Source organism: Pseudoliparis swirei, chromosome 21 (genome assembly GCF_029220125.1).
Source record: "Pseudoliparis swirei isolate HS2019 ecotype Mariana Trench chromosome 21, NWPU_hadal_v1, whole genome shotgun sequence".
Classification (NCBI taxonomy): Eukaryota; Metazoa; Chordata; class Actinopteri; order Perciformes; family Liparidae; genus Pseudoliparis; species Pseudoliparis swirei.
The window spans coordinates 6239131-6261542 of record NC_079408.1 but is presented as its reverse complement, the minus strand read 5'-3'; the positions used below and the strand labels follow the sequence as shown (position 1 = coordinate 6261542).

The 22412-nt window shown below is 42.0% G+C and overlaps 1 long non-coding RNA gene across 3 annotated transcripts; it reads left to right on the top strand.

The window, feature by feature from the left end:
• Window positions 1-4966: 4966 nt before the first annotated feature.
• Window positions 4967-8495, top strand: LOC130211787 (uncharacterized). 3 transcript variants are annotated; one of them, XR_008835156.1, is made up of 6 exons: window positions 4967-5116; window positions 6275-6377; window positions 6939-7086; window positions 7322-7469; window positions 8002-8141; window positions 8327-8495. It is a non-coding gene; the product is annotated as an uncharacterized LOC130211787 (long non-coding RNA). The 3 variants fall into 3 exon arrangements; XR_008835157.1 differs by lacking the exon at window positions 4967-5116 and adding an exon at window positions 5662-6122 and having other exon boundaries at window positions 8005-8141; XR_008835155.1 differs by lacking the exon at window positions 4967-5116 and adding an exon at window positions 5663-6122.
• The last annotated feature ends 13917 nt before the right edge of the window (window positions 8496-22412 follow it).

Genomic DNA, 22412 nt, shown 5'->3' with positions numbered 1-22412 from the left:
AAGGACAGAAAAGGGAAAACATTGCAGAGGTTGTGGGATGTTGGTTGGAGGACGTAGACGGATTGTTGTTGGAGGGAAATGCGGTAGTTTAGATATGGCCATGCACTTTTATTTCCAGAATCTTTTGTGTCTTGATGGCTCTGAACTCATCATGTTGTCCATAGCCTCACCGTAACCTTAGTCTTGCTGTAACTTACAGTAACATTGTAATTGTCCAATATTCTTATAAATAATTTATCATGGTAAAAAGTCATGCATCACCATGGTAACACGTTATTACTCCCTGGTATATCGCTAGACCCACTCCAATTTGTAACCATATGGTCAAATCATAGTATTTCCATATTTGTTTGGGTAGTAATTATGGAAATACTGCAGAACTTAAAGTGTGTGCAATCCAGTGATGGATTTCTCGATGTTTTCTTGATATACTTTGTAGATATCAACAGTTGTTTTGCAAATAACGACCACAACATGATCGTGGAAGACAAATTGGCTTTCTTGAACATTACACCACTTTTAATTTCATTTTGTCAAACTTGAAACCAACCAGAGGTGTTGATAATAGAGCACACGGTGTAACAACTCGCTCCTGGCGCACCATCTTTCTCCATTTCGTGAAGAAGCCTGAACATGGATTCGTTTTTTCCAAGAGCACCACTTCCAACCGTCTCTCGTTTATCGCCCATGTTGCCGCTGCTTCGCTGCAGCAAAAAAGCCATTTCGCCATTTCAGTACAGCTTCTCCGATGCGATGCTTTCAACATGCGAGTAAAAACATGTCCAAAGAAGCAGCTAATGACTGCCCAGAGCTCCTGTTCCCACAGCGAAGCCACAGAGTTCACATGCGTGGTGCTTGGGGACTCACTTATGTGGGCTTAGTCGTGGATAACTGATATCAACCCTCTAACTCCCAGGTAAACAGTAAACACACCAACGAATGTCAAAATAACGGAGCGTTGCCGGGATTAGTTCATTAAAATCGTATCCAGTACTCAATAACTGTTCAGATTACTCCGAGAAAAAAGAGATAGATCATTTAATCCCGATGGTTTTCAGAGCAATGCTCTCATGTTTTTCTTTTCGCACAACATATCCAGTAACTTCCTGTTCCGGTTAGAGACAGATAATTGTAAAAATACACCGTTCTGAATTCACTTAGAGTCCACCAGCCCTCCATAGGCCACTCTTTTTGCAGTTTGCAGACACTCAATGGGATGATGTAAATAATACAATTCGTAGATATTTTTGGAAACAATTATTGGTTTAGGTCATTTTTCTCAGGACTTCAAGCATCAGAAGTACAAAATAAAAGCCTAAAAGCCCATTCTTCTTCGACTATTATACTATTTCACACTTGTCTCTTTGCACATTCATAATTTACTGCGTGAGAAACAACAGGAAATGCCTTTTTTTAAATGACTTCCCATTGTGTGTTTGAGTGGGATATTCCTCCCTCCTTTGGCCCGGCAGTGTTTCACTTCATACCCCGCTTGAAATCACTCAACTCGTCCCCGTCCCCCCCGGTTAGCGCATTACCCCCCACGGCCTCACACGGTCTCTTATCTGTCCCCTCTCCCCTGGCCTTTGATACACCCCTTTAGCCTCCACCGGTTTCCTAGGAGTGCAATCTGCTGTCCACTGGTATTGATCAGGCACACACGGTTTTGATTAGCTCAGTTGGCTGGATAACGGGGGCTTCACTGCATGATTGTCCTCCGCCATTCCACTGTCGTGTTCCTCTATTGGCCAGGGAGTACTTCATTTTATTGGAGTCAGTGATTGGATGCACCCTCGACACCCCGCCCCCCCCCTGCCCACTTTTCTACCCTCTGTTGTAAAAAGATCCAATAGTCTGATGCTTTCTTCACTTGACTGAGTGTTTTTGTGTTGGTTTTGTCACAACGAAGGCGAGTTAAATGGAGTCCGCAACGGGCGACGGGGAAGCTGAATAGATCTCAGCGCTCGCCGCGAAGGTGTGTACGCGGATGAAAATAATTGATGTCGGATACATTTGGCAACAACAAAAAAACACGCACAAAAAAATACGAAATCAAAGGTGAGGCCTCCGCGCTGACGGAGGAATTTAACAGGCGATTTAGTGGAGAAAAGCCCTCAAACAAAAGAACAGGCACAAGGGGTGGTTGGGGGGGGGGGGGGGGAGCTCGATACGGATGTTTAATCAAGAGGGACGTCCGAGCGTTTTTCTCATTTGAAGTATAAAGAAGTAGACGAGGGTAAGGACCTTCAGGCATTTCGACTTTGCAGCCTGAGAGTCAGCCACCCATTGGCCTATTCACTGGTCGGCCAATTAGGTCTCGGCCGTTAAGGTTTAATACCTACAGTTAAGGCGATTATTGTGTGCCAACTAATGCCATTTCAGGCTTTCACTCACTTTGGAAGCTTTCATTAAATCCAGAAGAATGCCGGGGCTATTCACACAGAGGCTCGAGTTAAAGCTCTGCATTTAAAAATATATATATTTCCTTAACATTCAAGAACCCCCTCCTCTTCCTCCTCCCTCACACATCCCCATCTCCATTTAATCAAAGACACAATCCTTCAAATATCGTCACTCGGGAGAGAAAAGACTTTTGACTCTGATTTGCAGACGTCGCGAAGGGGGTCAGGGCGCTCTCACCGTTCTTTATAAAGAAAGAAAAAGTTTTCTCTCACAAACTCCTGACTTTTTTTCTTCTTCTCCCCCCGAGAAGCTCGCTCACCCGTGATCTCCGTGCGATTCGCTGACTCTCTCCCCGGAAAGCCGTGTTTGAGGGCGCGTGGCGTGCGACTTGTGTTTCATTCCAGAGGTTTTTTTTCTCTCCACAAACATCTCACGGTCATCTGACTCGATGTTTCCAGACACAGAGACTTTGTAAACAGCCCACAGAGTGAAACTTATCCACAAAAAGAAAGAGGCAGAGGGTGGGCACTGGCATCTTCCTACAGCGGCGTTCATTAGTAGCACGTTCGCTGTGACTCATGCTGCGGGACGGTGGCCGGGCTTGGCCGAGCGCTCGAGCGCCGACAGATGTAGCGTAGCCTCTCCAGACAGAGGTGGGGGGGGTCTGACTCTCAAACCTGGCCAGGAGTCTGGGGAGTTGTTGATGGAGGAAGAGGAGGAGGAGGAGGAATGCAGAGAGAGAGAGCAATGCTGAATGATAAAGAGAGACAAACAGAGACGGGTGGGGAGGTGGGAGAAGAGTTGTTCCCCAGAGGGATCACTCTTGGTGTCTCACTCCACTGGTCCTTCTAATGTGTGACGCTCAGGAGATTGACAGACTGTGTAAAACTCAGCCCACAGGAGAAAACAACAACAACAAACACAAGTCAGACACATGGAAAGACGGCAACTGGAGCGAGGCTGCGGCGGCGGGGGAGTTGGATGGACAGCAGACCCCGGTGGATGTAACCTTTACGCCGGTGGGGAAGGTTAGCCGAGCATGTGAGCTCGTGTTTTTTTCTCCCTTCCCTCCATTACCATACGACTTCAAACTGGCACAGTAACATGAGTTGGAGTCACGGAGTTCACCTTGTTCAGCCTCAATGAAGCGGGAGGAGCAAAGTGATCTTTTCCATGAGGTCAAGCGGCCCCGTGGGGAAAAAAGGCTGTTTATTAAAAAACAAAAAGGGAGAGATATGAAAAATGCTTTAGTATCTAATCATATGTGACGGGTCACTTTACCAAAATTACAATAAAAAATTAGAATTATTTCCGCTAATGCAAAAAGAAAACATGTTTTCTCATACAACGGTTGATATTAAGAAAACATGCATAGGGGGTTTACTAAAGTACGGTAGTTAGGTGATAAATTCATGAATGTTGACTTCCGGGTCACGAACATCAGTCTTCTGGTTGAAAAATCGGTTATTGTTTGATTCGGATTGGTTTCCCTTCCACAGGTTTTGAGATCTCCTTTTCTTTTTCTCCTTTTTGGGGCATTCTTTTACTGGAGTAGAGGAGGAGCGGTGTGGGGGAAGACACGCGTATGAATAATGACAACAGAGTGTGCCGTGGATTATACAGCATCCACGTTGTCTCGAGTGCCAACGGTACAATTATAATTCTATGCGTCTTCACTCCTTACAAGACTAAAACCCCTCTCAAACCGTAAGTGATTGTATGTATTGGTATGTAATTTGGTTTAACTAACTATTGTGAGCCTTCGTGATATGGTGATACTCAGCTAAATTATGTAACATTAGAGTACACTTTTAAATGTATACACACTGTAACACCCTGTTCCGTGTCTCCTATGTCTCCTTTGGGGCGGCTTTAGCTCAGTGGGGTAAGAGGGCCGTCCTGCAACCGCAGGGTTGTGGGTTCGATCCCCGCTCTCCCCATTAGTTGCAAGTCGAAGTGTCCTTGAGCAAGGCACTGAAACCCCAGTTGCTTCCCGGGCGCTTCACCGCAGCCCACTGCTCCTTAATAACTAAGGATGGGTTAAATGCAGAGAACTAATTTCCCCTTGGGGATTAATAAAAGTGTATATTCTATATTCTCTGTCTTCTCTCTCTTGATTGTTTAATTCCCTGCACCTGCCCTCAGCCACTCTTGTCTCGTTAGTGTCTGATGTCGTACACCTGTGTTCCTCCCCCTATATATTGTGTCAGTCTTTCCCTTGTCTCCTGTCGGATTGTCGTCTATAGTTCCGTGTCCTTTTCCCGTCGTCCTGTCCGTGTTCCTGGTTCTGCCTGTTGACCCTGCCTGCCCTGAACCTGGATTCTCTGCCTGTCCCTTTTTGGACCTTGTTGTTTTTTTGTAAACTGTTTTGCCTCATTAAAGAGCGCCTTTTTTGTTATTCATATTGCGTCCAGCCTGTCTCTCTGCGGCTGAGCCTCACCGTGTGACAAGAACCTGACACACACACACATCAGCAAAATTGGTAGTGTTGATTTCCCAGTGTCAAATATTCTGAGTTGATCCGTGTTGATCGTGGTGTTCTTTTAGCACTTACAGTGTTAAAACAGCTCTGGGGGCGGAGTTATTGCAGCGAGTTAAGTGATGCTCTCCTGACCGAGTTACTTGCACATCCGGTTTCAACGCGCTCTTTCTTCTTGAAGTCACGGTGAAGAAAACCCGTGGTCAGGAAGATATTTAGCAGTTATTTCAGAAGGTAAGTACACATTATATTTACTTCTACAGGCTGTTCATCTTCATATGAAATGATGTGTTAACTTCAAGTGTGGTGAGACGTGTTTTATATTTTAGTGAAGCTTGGGACTAATAGCTAACTTAACGTTTGCTAACGTTAGTTGGTTGAAGGGAGGAGAAATAAGCCAGGAAGTGTAACATCAGTCTATGTATGAACCTGTTCAAACCGGCCGAGCATATTTAATTCCAGGCCAATATAATAAATATACTTTTTCTTTCAGTAAATTTCTTGAAGAATATTTAACTTAATTATGCCACATTATTTTGCCATCAGAAATTCGACGATCCACCATGACAGGACATAAACGAGAGTTTCCGGTACTTCTGCCTCGAGGGCTAGCTTTACTAACGGGAGTTTCGCGGTACTGCTGTGTCGAGGGCTAACGTTACTAACGGTAGTTTCGCGGTACTGCTGTCTCGCTAACATTATTAACGGTAGTTTCGCGGTACTGCTGTCGAGGGCTAACGTTACTAACGGTAGTTTCACGGTACAGCTGTGTCGAGGGCTAACGGTAGTTTCGCGGTACTGCTGTCTCGCGCGCTAACATTATTAACGGTAGTTTCGCGGTACTGCTGTGTCGAGGGCTAACGTTACTAACGGTAGTTTCGCGGTACAGCTGTGTCGAGGGCTAACGTTACTAACGGTAGTTTCGCGGTACAGCTGTGTCGAGGGCTAACGGTAGTTTCGCGGTACTGCTGTGTCGAGGGCTAACGTTACTAACGGTAGTTTCGCGGTACTGCTGTGTCGAGGGCTAACGGTAGTTTCGCGGTACTGCTGTGTCGAGGGCTAACTGTAGTTTCGCGGTACTGCTGTGTCGAGGGTTAACGTTAATTTCGCGGAACTGCTGTCTCGCTGTCTTGCATTTCACCGGCGTATGGTTTAATTGGCTGACTTTTATCGCAGGCATATGCTAAACTGCGACAGGGACTAAAGAGGAAAAAGCGAGTGCCTAATTGATACCAAAACGGTAATTATAGACTCCCAACATCTCTGAGACGAAGGTTCTAACGTTAACTTAGCGATACCCTGTTAACTTTAGCCACTTGTTGGACTTAATACATGTTTAATAACTCCTTGCCTCGAGAAAGTTGAACAGCTATCTTTTTCCACTCTGTACAGTTTCTGCAAGATATCACCATGCTGCTGAAGGTGAGATACCAGAGTACCAAGAAGTACATCCGATTACAGCTAGGTTTCACCTATTTGGAATTCATCACTGCAGGTGAGTAACATATTATGTAAAAAACAAATTATTGCTGGTTTAACAACAAATACACAATGTTTAAGTGGCATTGTTCATAGGATTGTCATAATCCTAATGGGTTTTTATTATTTTACTTGTACTTGGTGCTGTCCGTCTTATGGCGTGAATAGTCTACTTCTTGCTGCAGGCCTTTTTTTGGTTTATTTTGACATTCTAAATACAGCAAACATTGACAATTATGTAGCTTCTACCTCTTATTGTTACTTTGTTTAAATTCCATATCTGGATTATCTTGGTTGCTTGGCTACACATTCAAGTCTTGCCACAACTGGAAAACAGGTCGTCTGCTATTGCAGCTATACACAACAGTAGATAACTGATGGTGTTTTTAGTTTTCAACTTGCTTCTGAAAGTTATTGTTTTTTGTACAGTAATGGCGACAACACAACATTGTAATACTGCTGTTAAGTCAAAGCATGTAATTTCAGATATGTTATATAGATAATATGGTTGATCAGTCATTATGTGCAGTTAAAACCTGTTTTTTATCTTTATGTTGTCATGCTTTTCATCCTGTAGTCAAAAACAAATTTGGACTCCATGATGCAGCTGAACTTCACATATTTGATGAAACTGACACTGCAGTGGAGGAAGACATTCTTCTTGAACTGATAAGAGTCCAATCCAGACCTTTGCCTGATCGTGCGTGACAGCATTTCAGATAAAGGTAGGTTTCATTATTAAATCTGCATTTTGAAGCCTTTTATGTCCCTAACTGTCTGACTACAGTGATAAATTTGATGAACAAAGAAATAATATTTACGTAAAAGACAAATCAGCATCTAATTGCCCAAAAAGTTTGTAAATGTGTGTTTGGTTGTAATTTTTTCACATTTCAATCGGGTAACTGGATATATTTTAATTTTAATTTTGTAATAAAAAATAAGATTTTTCTCCTTTAGATCATTCAACACCATCTTCTCTCACGGATACATGACGCTTTCTTCAAGTGACAATGACCTCTCCGGTCAAAGACAAAGGGGGATTTTGAGCTCTGAGGTCATGGACAGGTCTACAAAAAAGGTTTCGGATTCAGAGGCTGCAAAAGAGGTACTTGAGAGCAGTAGATGTCAGTTAACATTTTTACTCACAATATCATCAAGAAAATTGTTTAACTGAATGATGATTCTCACCAATTGGACTATAATTAAATTTAGAATGGTGAGTGCCAGATTGAGAAAGTTACGAAACTTAGTTTAGTGTAAATTAATAATTAACCCAGGGTTTAGCTGTTGTGTAGCTTTGTATTATGTAACTCTTCTTTCCATACATATTTATTCAATTAGGTTAATTTACATACATGGAACAGTGCCTTGTCTTTTGTAGTGTAGACTATATTGCTTGTTTTGGCTTCAGCATGCCCCACATATCCTGAAAAGATGTTTCTCGTTACCTGACCAATTTGTTTGTTTGATTAAGACTGAAAATTATTTGGGAGTTTTTCCTGGTCCGATGTGAGGTTTTGGGGCAGGGATGTCAATGTGTACAGATTGTAAAGCACTCCGAGACTAATTTGTGAAATTGGGCTATACAAATAAACTGAATTGAATTATACACTAAATTTTTTACAATCTTATGTCAGTAGATGGTAGAAAATGCCTTGCTCACCAAACCTGGAGGTGAAGATGTCCTTGAAGAGTACAAATCAGGAAATTCGCTGAAGCACCGCACCCGTAGACAGCTTGTCAACATATTGGCTAGCCATATGACTGAAATGGATGGGTAAGTGTTTCTTCAAAATATTGTAGAATTTATTTCCACGTTTTTTAGACGTCAAAGGACTCGTGAGTTGTGCACATCTTTTATTTAAACTCTAGTCCTTAATTTGGTTGGATGTAAGTAGTTATCAGCACACACACCTTTTGCTTAATCATTATTATTATTTTTGGCATCTGTATGATCAACAGCTGAATCAAGACTTCACGCTGCTGTTTGGTGCTGAGACGGCTTCCAAGATGCTCGAGAAGTGGGATACAGCATTCAAGCCCACGGTCATCAAAGAGGCCAAACACCTGACTCCGTCAACTGAGCTGTGCCAACTTCTGACAGCTGCAGAGAACCTTCCAGAAGATGATCATACCGTAAGCTACATGATATCCTTAATTTATTATCCAAATGGCTGGTGCTATTAACTTTGTGCATTCAAGTACATATACATGATTTGTTTTGCCTCATTTACTCCTGGTAGACGGGACAGTGACATGGCTTCTCTGCTGCTGCTTCTCCATCTCTTGCCACCCACAGCTGGACGGAAGAGGATCAAAATAAGTCCCAGTGATGCAGTGGGAAAAATGTTGCATTGTCACAAGGTATGTGTGTCTCATCTGCGTAAATCCCACAAGCCAGTTTTTCAGTTATATTAACTCAATAAAAAAGTGATTTAAGCTTGAAAAATAACAACTAATCTGAACATCTCAATGTTGCAATCTTTACAACAGTTCTTCAACAGCAAAGACTTTTTCGACACAGGAGCAAATCAACATTTATTTTATCTAACAGACTCAACTATGCAGTGAGCAGTTGAAAGCTTGCTAACTCTTCATTTTCCTACACTGCTTTAAAGTGATCATTCGAATTCTTATACACGCTTCACTGAGTGTTCCTTTTTCAAAATAAAGTGGGACTTAATTTGGGAGGAAGACACTTCCAGTGAAGCTCACATTTCATTTTGCAACACAGGGCCAGATGACTGCTCAAATTGGAGGATCTATTAAACTCATGGAGCAACAAGTACCACTGCATGGCTAATAACTTGAGCTAAGTTTTTGATGTTGTGTTTTCAGTCATGCTGCAGCATCAGTGAACACCTGCTGGGAAGAGAGGCTAAACAACCGGACCTCCTTGCTGTTGGCCGAAACAAAAACAGAATTGATGCCTTCTACATCGATGTGTATTACTGGCTCATCCCGTGCCAAGCTACGAGCTTGTTAGGTGCTTTTGATGATCAATTTAAATCCCACTACGTGTTCAACCTGTCTTACGATGAAACTTTGGTCCCACTCTTCACCTTTGTGCAGACAACAGTCTACAACATCGATATTACAACAACAGATCAGTCTCCAAGAGTACGTGAGTTCGGCGAAGGTCTTGCCGTGGTTTAAAAATGAAGTGTTTCATTTGTGGTGTTGTACATGCGGCCTGCCAGGAGTTGATTTTGTAAATGTGCATGATGGTGCTTTGAAGATATTTTCTGAATAAAATAAAAAGAATTGTATCAATAATTTATTGAAGTTCACTGTTTTTGGGATGTAAGCATGTAGATATACAATTTTAGTGTTAATAGTAAATTTTACATAGCATTAAACATGACGAGTGTTAGAAATCAACACTCTTACTGAAAGCAAACAACACAATTTAGTGTTAAAAGTACACTGCAAGTACACTAAGAGTGTTAGAAATCAACAACAATTTAGTGTTAAAAGAACACTGCAATGTGTTATTAAATAACACCAAGAGTGTTAGAAATCAACAACAATTTAGAGTTAAAAATACACTGCAATGTGTCATTAAATAACACCAAGAGTGTTAGAAATCAACAACAATTTAGTGTTAAAAGTACACTTTTGCGTGTCTTTTAACAACACTATAGGTGTTAAATATTAACACTATTAATGAGTTAAAATATTAACACTATGCAAAGTGTAAATTTAACTCGGAGCCGGGGTGGATTATATAAACACCAGCAAAGTGTTGTTTTTAACACTATGCGAGTTAAATCCACACTTTCGATTTTGCTGTGTACACAACACAGTTTAGGGCTTCTTATCTTTACCATCACAAAAAAAAAACTTCGACAGGGAGGAATCAGGATGAGCTAATTTTCCGGGCCTTTACGTCTTCCCGTCTGCCCACCGGCAAACCTCACATGACGTACCTCCGCATCGACCGTCGCAACGCTCCCACCTGAGGAGTGAAAAAAAAAGCCACAGCCTTCCACGAACCAGCGCTCTCACATCCTCTCCATCACACACCTTGACACATGAACACATAATTGACTGCGAAAAGAGGGGGAGCGTTTCATTCACATGTATCTCTCAGCTTGACCTTCAGCAGTGATGAAGCGAGAGCAGCCAAATGAAGATGAATGGCGGGCGCAGTCGGCACTCTGACCCGGCGCTTGTCTGCCCGACGACGGCGGGTTTAAGCGCGGCCACGGACCGATCCTTATTTAGGACCCATCATCACCGCCGTCGTCACACGCATTCCCAGAGCTATTAATCAAAGCCGTGGACCAATACTTTGTCATGTACAAAACATTAACATACAACACATGGATGTTTGCATGCACAACTGGATATGTTGCATAACAAGTGGTATATTACAGGTTATTCATGCATTCTTAGAAATTCATCATTTTTTTTTTTTACTGCCAAGCCATTTATTTATAACACGGTTGAGTTCAATGTAACGGAGATACAAAAAAAAATGCTTTTATTCTGCAAAAGCAATTATTATCTTCTATATTTGAATTTCAAAGTTTGTTTGTGTTGTTATTTTATTAGCTTAACTCACAGACTCATGATTCCCAGTGTAAATGTGTAATATATATACAGATGCACGAGTTTCATATTCCATCCGTTTTATATTCACATGCGTGCCGGACCTCGCGCCAAATAATCGCTGCCTCGCGGGAATTTGCAGAGAACAGTGTCATGAAGGTTAAATGTTGACGTGGGCAACAAAAAACAACATAAATAGGAATATATCAAAACTCAGTTAGTTGTTTTGTAGCCGAGTTGATTTTCTTTGATTGTATTGGCTCGTATTACTGGTTGCAGCCAGGACTTTGCTTTCGATATTTCATCCATTCACCTCCAAAACAAAGTGTTGAAAAATACATGCATCTGAGGCTAAGTGTGGCCCCTGAAAGGTTCCTGCACCTGGGTCTGTCTTAACCGGCAGCTGCCACTGTACGTGTATATCAGTGTGCACATGTGTTGAAAGTCAAATGTGTGGGTGTGTGTGTGTGTGTGAGAGCTAGCCGACACCATAACGATGCCGTATGGGAGCCATAACTCTATTAGCACCTACACAGTCTGCTGGGCTTAGCCAGACACCATAACACACACCCACACACACACATACACACACACACACACATAAATGAATGCAAGGGCACTATCAAACTGGTAGCTCATTAACAATGGCAGGTACAGGTTGAGTTAAGGTGAAAGTGTAATCTGTGACCCGATTAGTGGAACATTTTTAAAAGTATCAGTCCAGATGTTATTATAGTGAGGCACAATAAAGAGTTGGTTAACTCAGTGTCATACCCCCCCCCCCCCGCCCTTTCGATAAGTGGTATCTAACCATTAAGAGGGTTTGAAATATCAATCTGTCCTACTTCTACGATCCGATCGACGTATCGATGGCATTTCAAAATGCTTACGAGATGTCATTGTATTACTCAAAAAGTGGGCGTGGCTTTAGAAACGCCGACGCCCGGGTCCATTTACGTCACGGTCCGTGGTCCGAAATATTTCTTTTCAGTTTTGAGGACAAAACGACTTGCCTGGAAGATGCAGTTGTGTCAAAAAGAGAAAACGTAACAATTCACACGTTTCAGCACCAACCCTGTATCACAAAAATTACGTTCCCCCAGACCTAAAATGCAATTTGCAGTTACGTTTGACTGAAACGTATTTCTCTCCAGATTACGTTTGACTGAAACGTATTTCTCTCCAAATTACGTTTGACTGAAACGTATTTCTCTCCAGATTACGTTTGTATTTGACGTATTATAATAACAAATACGTCTCTGATCAACGTATCTTTGCCGTTTGTTATCTCTCTTTTCTACAATGCTGTTATGAATTGTAAAAAGCGTCCTCTAGTCTTATTTATTATTATGTTATATATGTTGTTTCGCCTGCGTATTCTGACAGCAATAAGCGTTGTCGGATCATATGAATTGGCGTGAAGACTTGCTGCTGGTGACTCTCCTTTATTTTCTTTTTAGGTGACAATACATTAATTAAAACTCGTAAACTATCACCACCTCATCACCACCTTAACAGAGTCAGTCCCATACGGGTCAAATCAACTATTAAACTTGTTATAAAATGCGCATCTGTCAGTAATCTATACCATAAAGTTCGCATTTTAACCTAAAAAAGTGCGCTTCCTTGTTACCTTTCAAAATCAAAGTCCGATTTGTCTGTTAAGCGGAAGTAGTATAAAACGTCTATATTTATTCAAACAATACAATATAAAAGGCATACATCAAAATCAATAAGGAAAATGCTGAACAGTCAAACAACTCAAAACAATAAACCCTTCATGGGGTTATTTACAGGCGTATTTACTTCTCATCAAACAAAAGAGCAGGTATCTGGAAAAATCTGGGAAATAATTTGGGAATTGTTAATAAAACATGATTTACCCTTCAACTTCCACTGATATGCATGCAAACTAATACATCGCTTCACACACACACACACACACACACTGACAGAAACACATAGACACTCACATCGTACACACGGCTTTAGCTCAGTGGGGGTAAGAGGCCGATCCTGCAACCAGGGTTGTGGAGGGGTTCGATCCCGCTCTCCCCATTAGTTGCAAGTCAAGTGTCCTTGAGCAAGGCACTGAACCCCCAGTTGCTTCCCGGGCTTCACGCACCCACTGCCTTAATAACTAAGGATGGGTTAAATGCAGAGAACTAATTTCCCCTTGGGGATTAATAAAAGTGTATATTCTATTCTATTCACACACACAGGCAGAGACACACACATACTCACACACACAGACACACACTCTCATACGCACACACTCTTACACACGCACACACACACACACAGACAGACACACACTCACACACACACACAGAATGACAGACACACACAGACACACACTCTCACACAGACACACACTCAGACACTCACATACATACAAACACAGGCAGAATCTCACACACGCACACACACACACACACAAATACACATTCACGCACACGCATACTCTGCAGACTGACCTTTGACCTCCCAATTGTCTCTCAGATATAACCCTACTGCTATATATTAAATATATTATATTTACCTAACTATAAGACTTTGAGGTCGTGAGGGAATCCTCAAAAGATTCACAAGAGAAAATTGTCACCGTGCCAATAACCCTTGTGCGATCCCTAAAACCAGTCTTTTAGTTAATTTTGCACACTTTCAATCAACTTAAAGATCTGGATTCTTTTCAGATTCAAAGAAGGGCCTCTGAATATGATATACCCTACAGTTTTGGACCGATAGCTCTGAGCTAAGGTCCCCAAAAACAGGTCCAAAGGGTCAAATTGGGTAAACATGTCAGAGCTTAGCTTTCTTTTCCAGGTTGTAGCCACTCCCAAATGGGGTAGAATACAATTGAAATTGTTCATATAGTACAAACATTTGAGGAGTTGTTAACCTTTGAAGGAAGGAATTTTGTTTTTCGGGTTTTAAACCCTTCCCAAGCAGGGATGCTAAGTGCTATATGTGGCCAGCCTACATGGTTGGGACCCATTTGGGAGGGCTACAACCTGCAAAAGAAAGCTAAGCTCTGACATGTTTAGGAAAAAAAGCTAAAATCAGCCCAAACTCACAACAGGGTCTCAAATTTGTTAAACCACACACCCTCTTCAAGTCCTGGATTTCAGACAGCCAATTAACTCTTGTGGGTGTTTGAGGAAATTTCACCCCATCACCTCATTGTAGGCTCTGTCCTGAGTGTCTGTGTTCAATTTGGGATTTCAGGACTAATATTTAGGAGATTATGGCCATTTTGCACTTGTCAAAAATATGCAAATTTAAGAGAATAAGGCCCAATTTGACCCTTTGGACCTGTTTTGGGGCCCTTAGCTCAGAGCTATCGGTCCAAAACTGTAGGGTATATCATATTCAGATGCCCTTCTTTGAATCTGAAAATAATCCAGATCTTTAAGTTGATTGAAAGTGTGCAAAATTAACTAAAAGACTGGTTTTAAGGATCGTACAAGGGTTATTGGCACGGTGACAATTTTCTCTTGTGAATCTTTTGGAGGGGATTCCCCCCACGACCTCAAAGTCTTATATTTAGGTAAATATAATATATTTAATATATAGCAGAAGGGTTATATCTGAGAGACAATTGGGAGGTCAAAGGTCAGTCTGCAGAGTATGCGTGTGTGTGCATGTGTATTTGTGTGTGTGTGTGTGTGTGTGTGTGATTCTGCCTGTGTTTGTATGTATGTGAGTGTCTGTATGTGTGTCTGAGTGTGTGTCTGTGTGTGAGTGTGTGTCTGTGTGTCTGTCATTCTGTGTGTGTGTGTGTGTGTGTCTGTCTGTGTGTGTGTAAGTGTGTGTGTGTGAGTGTGTGTCTGTGTGTGTGTGTGTGTGTAAGTGTGTGCGTATGAGGGTGTGTGTCTGTGTGTGTGAGTATGTGTGTGTCTCTGCCTGTGTGTGTGTGTGTACGTATGTGAGTGTCTATGTGTTTCTGTCAGTGTGTGTGTGTGTGTGTGTGTGTGTGTGTGTGAAGCGATGTATTAGTTTGCATGCATATCAGTGGAAGTTGAAGGGTAAATCATGTTTTATTAACAATTCCCAAATTATTTCCCAGATTTTTCCAGATACCTGCTCTTTTTGTTTGATGAGAAGTAAACACGCCCTGTAAATAACCCCATGAAGGGTTTATTGTTTTGAGTTGTTTGACTGTTCAGCATTTTCCTTATTGATTTTGATGTATGCCTTTTATATTGTATTGTTTGAATAAATATAGACGTTTTATACTACTTCCGCTTAACAGACAAATCGGACTTTTATTTTGAAAGGTAACAAGGAAGCGCACTTTTTTTTAGGTTAAATTGCGAACTTTATGGTATAGATTACTGACAGATGCGCATTTTATAACAAGTTTAATAGTTGATTTGACCCGTATGGGACTGACTCTGTTAAGGTGGTGATGAGGTGGTGATAGTTTACGAGTTTTAATTAATGTATTGTCACCTAAAAAAAGAAAATAAAGGCGAGTCACCAGCAGTAAGTCTTCACGCCAATTCATATGATCCGACAACGCTTATTGCTGTCAGAATACGCAGGCGAAACAACATATATAACATAATAATAAATAAGACTAGAGGACGCTTTTTACAATTCATAACAGCATTGTAGAAAAGAGAGATAACAAACGGCAAAGATACGTTGATCAGAGACGTATTTGTTATTATAATACGTCAAATACAAACGTAATCTGGAGAGAAATACGTTTCAGTCAAACGTAATTTGGAGAGAAATACGTTTCAGTCAAACGTAACTGCAAATTGCATTTTAGGTCTGGGGGAACGTAATTTTTGTGATACAGGGTTGTTCAGCACATAGAGAGTGATATATGAATAATTATCGCGTTTTATCTGTATTTCACTGCGTCTTTAAATTCATCAAAGACTTTTGGAAATCCAACAACAGGCGTTAACCTCAACCAAAACCTTCATCATGGCCAGATGGAACATATTTATTCATTCTCGCCATGTATCACAGCTTTCATGGTGGTTCACAGGTGACCGCGTGAGATGCAGTTACATGCATGCTGCCTCTCTCACACACACACACACACACACACTCATATATTCTGCTGCATTTTAATATCTCATCACCACTTTGCCTCACTGACAGTCATCTCACATGTGACACCCTTGCTTGTGTCCATGTGTGTGTGACACATCTAGCATCAGGAATCGACAGCTCACTCCTGTGTGTGTGTGTGTGTGTGTCGACACAGTGACCACTCTTGACAACCACACAGACGGAAAGTGACACGTGAGCGCAATCCGACGGCGTGTCACCCATAACTTGACTTTCCGGGTGTCATGTGACACATCCTGACCGGAGCTGGAAGGCAAGACGAAGCATGTGTTGTTTCATCCCCGCAGTATGTCGCTCGGTCGAGAGCCAGACGCGATGGCTGAAATTGAGTTTGTTTCTCTCTCTCCGTCTCAGCTCGCAGTATTTGTTGATACATGATCGCACTGCATCATCGCTAAATGCATTCCTCGTCTGAGGAATTAAGCCTGCCTGAACACCGGAGAGCAGGCCAATTACATAGCCGGGATTAAACGGCAAATCCCAGCTAATATCGAGAACCAATCACAATGGCCGCGGGGTATCCTAGCAACCGGCATCGCTCGGATGGTTGTTTTGGGCATAGCACAGAATGTTGTTGTTCTTATTGTGATGGGAGCACAGACGGGGGGAGGGGGGGAGGAAGGGACAAGAAGAAGAAAAAACATAAAAAGAGAAAAATAGAGAATAAATATGTGCCGGGAGACAAAGAGAAGCCCAGAGAGGACGATGAATACAGAGAAGGAAGAAAGAAGAAGGGGAAAAAGAGACTGTGAAGTGGCTGAACTGACAGGCATGTGAACAGGGAGGGAGAGAGGAGACATGAAGGAAAGATACAGAGTGTTAGAGAGACGGCAAGACGGACGGAGAGAAGAGAGACGGTGGAGGAAACAGCGAGGGCTCTGGAAGGAATTAGACGGCTTAAGGGGCATTATGTCAGTGTACATAGGATTTAGAGTATAAATCTGTATTATGGCCTTTTGCTTTGATAGAAAATGCCACTTTATAGGCAATGGAGCTGTGTTTTGTTCTCCGGGCAGATATCAAAGAGGGTGCCCTGCTGCTTTTTGGAATGCACGGTCGGAAGGTGGGCCCTAAATCCCTTTTACTGAGGAATTCAGACGGGATTTGTCAGGCCGACCGCTCCGTTTCTTTCTGTTTGGGCCCAAATAGATCACAGTACAATACAGGCATGCAGACAAATACATGGACACACACACACACACACACACACTCACACACAGGGCAAGATATAGCCTGCTTTGACGTGCATTGAATTGTTCAGTTTAATTTCATTTTAGATTACTTTGCTAACATTTAAGGTGTAAAGGGAACGGGCAGATAAGAAGGTGAACAATTATAAAGTTGAGATCAGGTTTGAATTCAAATGTTCCTCTGTCACAGTTGATGAAAATAAAAAAATAAAAAGCTTTCTTTTCTCAAAAAATATTCCATCATTTTGTGTTTTTTTCCTTCACATTTTTACGTGTGCATTTCTTCTGTTTTTTACTCGCATAGTGACAATACATTTTAGACGCACCACACAGTGTCCTGTACAGGAAGATGTTGTGCACACTGTAAGGATGTTCTGAAACTGGGCACTTCGCAGATGATAGAAAACAGGCTTCCGGACGCGCGTGAATTAAGTTATCAACATTTAATGGCAGGAAGTGTAGAACAAACATTCAAGGCTCACGTAAATCGATAGAAGAGACCCGATTTCTCTAATCCACAGAGTTTTATTCTCAATGTCCCTGGCCCCGGTCAAAACCTCACTTCCGGTCAAGTCGCTAAACAAGTATTTTCACAATAAGAGTCCCGTCTTGTTATTGTCCGCATTAGTCACTTTCACAATAAAAGTCCCTTGTTATTTTAAGTCACCTGATGGAATTCAACCGGCCTCGTCAATCTATAATACTAACATACAGTCACTCTCATGCAACATACATTAATTCTTGCCATTTGCATAGAGTAAACATTACCCCTATGCTTCATAATACATTAATGACAATATCAATATTCTCCCTAATATTTTCTATTATAATATCTTTACCTTCGCATTGAAAATGCGGAAGGTTATGTTTTGATCGCCGTGTATTTATTTATATATATTTTTTTTATGCGTGTTATTCGCATAACAAAAAAAGTTTTAAACCGAATCGCATGAAATTTGGTGGGATGATTGGTTATTATCCGGGGAGCATTTGATTAGATTTTGGGATCGATCGGGTCAAAGGTCAAGGTCGTGGATAGGTCAACATCTTCTTTTTACCATAGCACGGTCAATTTCTATCCAATTGGCATGCAACTAATGCCAACATGTTCACAATTCAATGCCCAATCTTGTGATATGCGAAGGTATACGCTCTACCGAGTGCCCATTCTAGTTCTATATGTATTAATTTAAAACATAAGACCTCTGCAGATGTTATCAAAATAAACTATTACAACCTAACAACACGTACACATACATCCTCACACACCGGTGGATCTTCCCCCTGTCTTCCATGCATACCTGCACACGCCTGCAACCCCCAAGAATTGCCACTTTCAACCGCTCGTTTATTGTGCGCCTGCATGAAGGATACCCACCGTGCAACGGGCCTGGAATCCTGCACAGTAACGTCTCTCTTTTCCAGGCGCTTCGGTAAATCGGGCCATTGTGTGGAGTGCATTACCTGAAGGTTTTACTCCCATCTCTCCCCGGTGGTTTGTGGCTGCTATCATATTGGCCTCGCTCTCCACTGTTGCAGTGAAAGGCATTGCGGGGTTTTAAGGCTTTATAGGTTGGATGTTTCAGAACATGTTGGAGAAGTCATGTTTCAATATTAAACAGCTCAACAGCTTCTGGCAAAATGACCGAAATAAATGACGCGGGCCAGAGAGTAATCAAGGGACCACACTGAAGCTTTTCCATACCGCGGCCATTTAAATCCCTATATGTGATGTTGAATGTGTAAACAGGCACCACCTTCTCTTGGTGGGGCATTCAAACAAAGAGTCCAGTTATTGGTTTCTTGTAACAAAACAATGATTTTTCTGACAATGAACACATCGAAAAGGCACCGCCCGAAGGCACCCTGTGGAATTCGTGACCACTAGTAGAGATAGTGATAGTTTCTTCCCCCTCGCTGTCTCACTACTGAACAGCTAACCCACTGTAGCATATATATTTATATATTTATCCCTGCACTTCTCGCACTCTCCACTTCTTCTTGCACTACTGTTACACAGCTACTGTATATAGCCATTCCGCCTTGTATATACTTTCTTAAGTCACTTGCTTAAACTTCTTTGACCTTTGCACTGTTTGTTTTGTACTGCACTGTTTTGTAATGTATATTTTGTGTAAGCACACTGAGAGTCACTTTACCAAGTCAAATTCCTTGTTTGTGCAAACTTACTTGGCCAATAACACCTGATTCTGATTCTGATATGGAGAAATGTTTTTTATGAAAGGAAACCCTCATTTGTGGAGATAAAATACACTTTCCTACTGCCAATGTGGCTATTCTAACGAATCAACAGTTGGTGGCAAAGACACATCTCAGTGTGCCAATGAAAGGCAGGGAAAGAGAACACTGATACCAAATGTGGACATACTTCAACTTTATAAAAAACAAACCCTGACACATTTTAAGTTTATACTGTGAAGGAAATGGTTTGCCTGTCCAAAAGATACAGATGAAGATTAGCGTTCGTTTGGAGCCGCGTTAGCTGTGTTGCAAGTTAGTCCCGTTTTCCCGCTCTATAGTTTGGGCTCCTGCTCTCGGCTAAATGCTTTGTAATGTTCACCAGGTTGTTGCTTTGGGCAGTTTTAAGAGCTTTTCCACCACAAAACATAATGAGAGGGTCAACCAGAATAAGTAGGCCTACATGTGGGGACCCGAGAATTAAAACGATGAGCTAAATGCCACGACAAACCTCACTCTCAACCTATTTGGATAGGATATTACTTTATTCATCCCCAGGGGGAAGCAGCAGCAAACATGTTTACATATATACAATACAATAAAATAGCAGGGCAGGACATAATACATTTAAGAATTAAATAATTAACGGAATAGAAATGTAAAAATCAAATATAAATGAAAGTGTATTCTCATTGTTATTTGAAAACGCAAAGGAATTAACCACACGTGAAAAGCTGGATCAAATATATCCTTTTCTGAATCATGATTCATTATTTAATTAACTTAACTTAATAGCATACCCAAACTAAAAAGGGCACTTTTAAATAATCTAAAAAAATCAGTTGAAAGCTGGCCAGCGCTGAACTCATTGAGCAACATTATTATGGCTGATATTACTTACTTTTAATGGTTTTTATTTCTTACTTTTAATAGTATGTATTACTTATCTTTAATGGGCTGTACTGTAGCTTCACATTGTGTGTATTGTGTATTCTTCTTAATGCATATACTGTTGCAGTGTGTTTTATCCTATACTATTTGTTTATATTTTATGTTTATTATGGTCTGTGAAGGGACTACAGATGCAAATTAGCTGAAGCTACACTCTGGTACAGAGCATCGAATGGTGACATGCATGTGTTAACTGTATGGATCCTTTTAAATAAAGAAATTATAATACTAATAATACTAATAATAATAATACTAATAATAATAATAAATGATTTATTGCTTATTAAAATATATATATTTGTTCAGCTGTAAAAATTTGAGTTGCTGATTACTATACATAATATTTGTGCACTGTACTTTGAGTGTACTGTAGTGTAGATGTGTTTGCGAGTGTGTCTGACCCTGACCACTACACGGTCAGACACGGCGAGATGTCACCTCGCTCTCCTCTCATATCAAATCTCAGTTTGCCACTTTGGTATTTTTTATCTTTTGCCACTAAGAGAAAAGAAGCAGGAGCCGGGAAGTCAAAAAACTGTCTGAACTCCCCAAATGAAATGAAAGCGAGACGGGCGATGTTACCCCGTACAAGTCTCCCCCATCGTGGCAAGACTCACATTTACACAACGCCTGAAGGCATCAGAGCTCTGATGTCTTCCTCTCTGTGTGTTTCTGTCTCTGCCTCACTCTGTCTTTCTCAGCCCTGCAACTTGATGTCAAATAGAGTCGGTGCCCACACCACAGGCCTGAGGGAGCGGGGAGACGAGTCTGCCTTTCTGCAAGTCTCTTCTCTTCATCTTTCCCCCTGACACCCCCCCCCCCCTCCTCCACCCCTCCACCCACCCCTTTCTCAAATACAATAACGCAGAAGTTCACGTTTTGAATAGTTATTTTTTGAAATTAAAGTCCTTCCCCCGCCACGAGAGACTTGCTAAAAAATTTAAAAAAAGGGAATGTATTGATCAAAAGGAATCTAAAAAAAAAGATGATGAAATCTTTTTTTTTTTACTCCCGTCATTGGCATTTGAACAAAAATGCATTTTTTTCTTCTTCTACCGCCTGCTAATTTGGACAAAACGTACAACAACGTGGTCCACGTCCGGCGCCGTTGCCGCTTGTTTGTTTGATCGTTACCGCGGTTTCCCGTCGCCGCACGTGACACGTGCGTCTCAATCTGCGTCGGCAGCACTATATTCGGATCAGATGAACCCAGAGTGTTTAATCAATATGAATGGTTTTCACCAGCTGTCCTTTGCTTCTGCAATCTGACAATGAAAGAGAGCGCGCGTGTGTGTGTGTGTGTGTGTGGAGGGATTTGCTAAGAGACAATAAAGAATGGGAGTGGGAGGAGAAGGAGGAAAAAATAGACGAGGGGACAATTAGGAACGGCAAGTGTTAGAAGCAGTCGAGACACAGATTGAGAGAAGCGAAGGAGCGAAGAAGACGAGTCTCTTGTGATTTATACGGTTATTATCTCTCGCACTTGTGGGTGTGAATGGAAGCTGTCATGCACGCACCCTGGCAGGTCTCCTCTCTCCGCGTGTTCGAGGAACCGGGCCAGTCCCCGGGGCCCGAAGTTTGGTATTAGCATTCCGCGTGGTAACGGGCCTCCATTTGCCGCTTGTCACCACGAGATAGGTGGCCTCGTCCTCGCCAGAGTCCCCTCCAGCTGAGCGCGGGGGGCCCCCGTGTCCCCGTTGTGCTCAACGACCCCTTTCATTCTGGTTGTCGATTTCCTTTCCGTTTCTTGGCCGCTCGCCTCCTCTCTTATTTCATCTCTTCGACTCGGGGGGGGAAAGGCACGAGAAGAAACTACAACCGCGTCCCCCGTGAAAGGGGCTCATTTGGTTATTCTTCTTTTCCCCGTCGAAATAGGCATTTATTTCCCCAAATGGATGAAAGCCGAACGGTGCCGCGCAGTCGGCGAACTCCGGTCATCGCCGATCTAATCCCACGCCGCCCAACGAGAGCAGTTATTTTCCGGATTCGCGCGGTCGTATTAGGGTTCAGGACGGAACGGACGGTTCAGGCTAATGAGGTAGCAGAGTGCGGTTCAGAGTTCA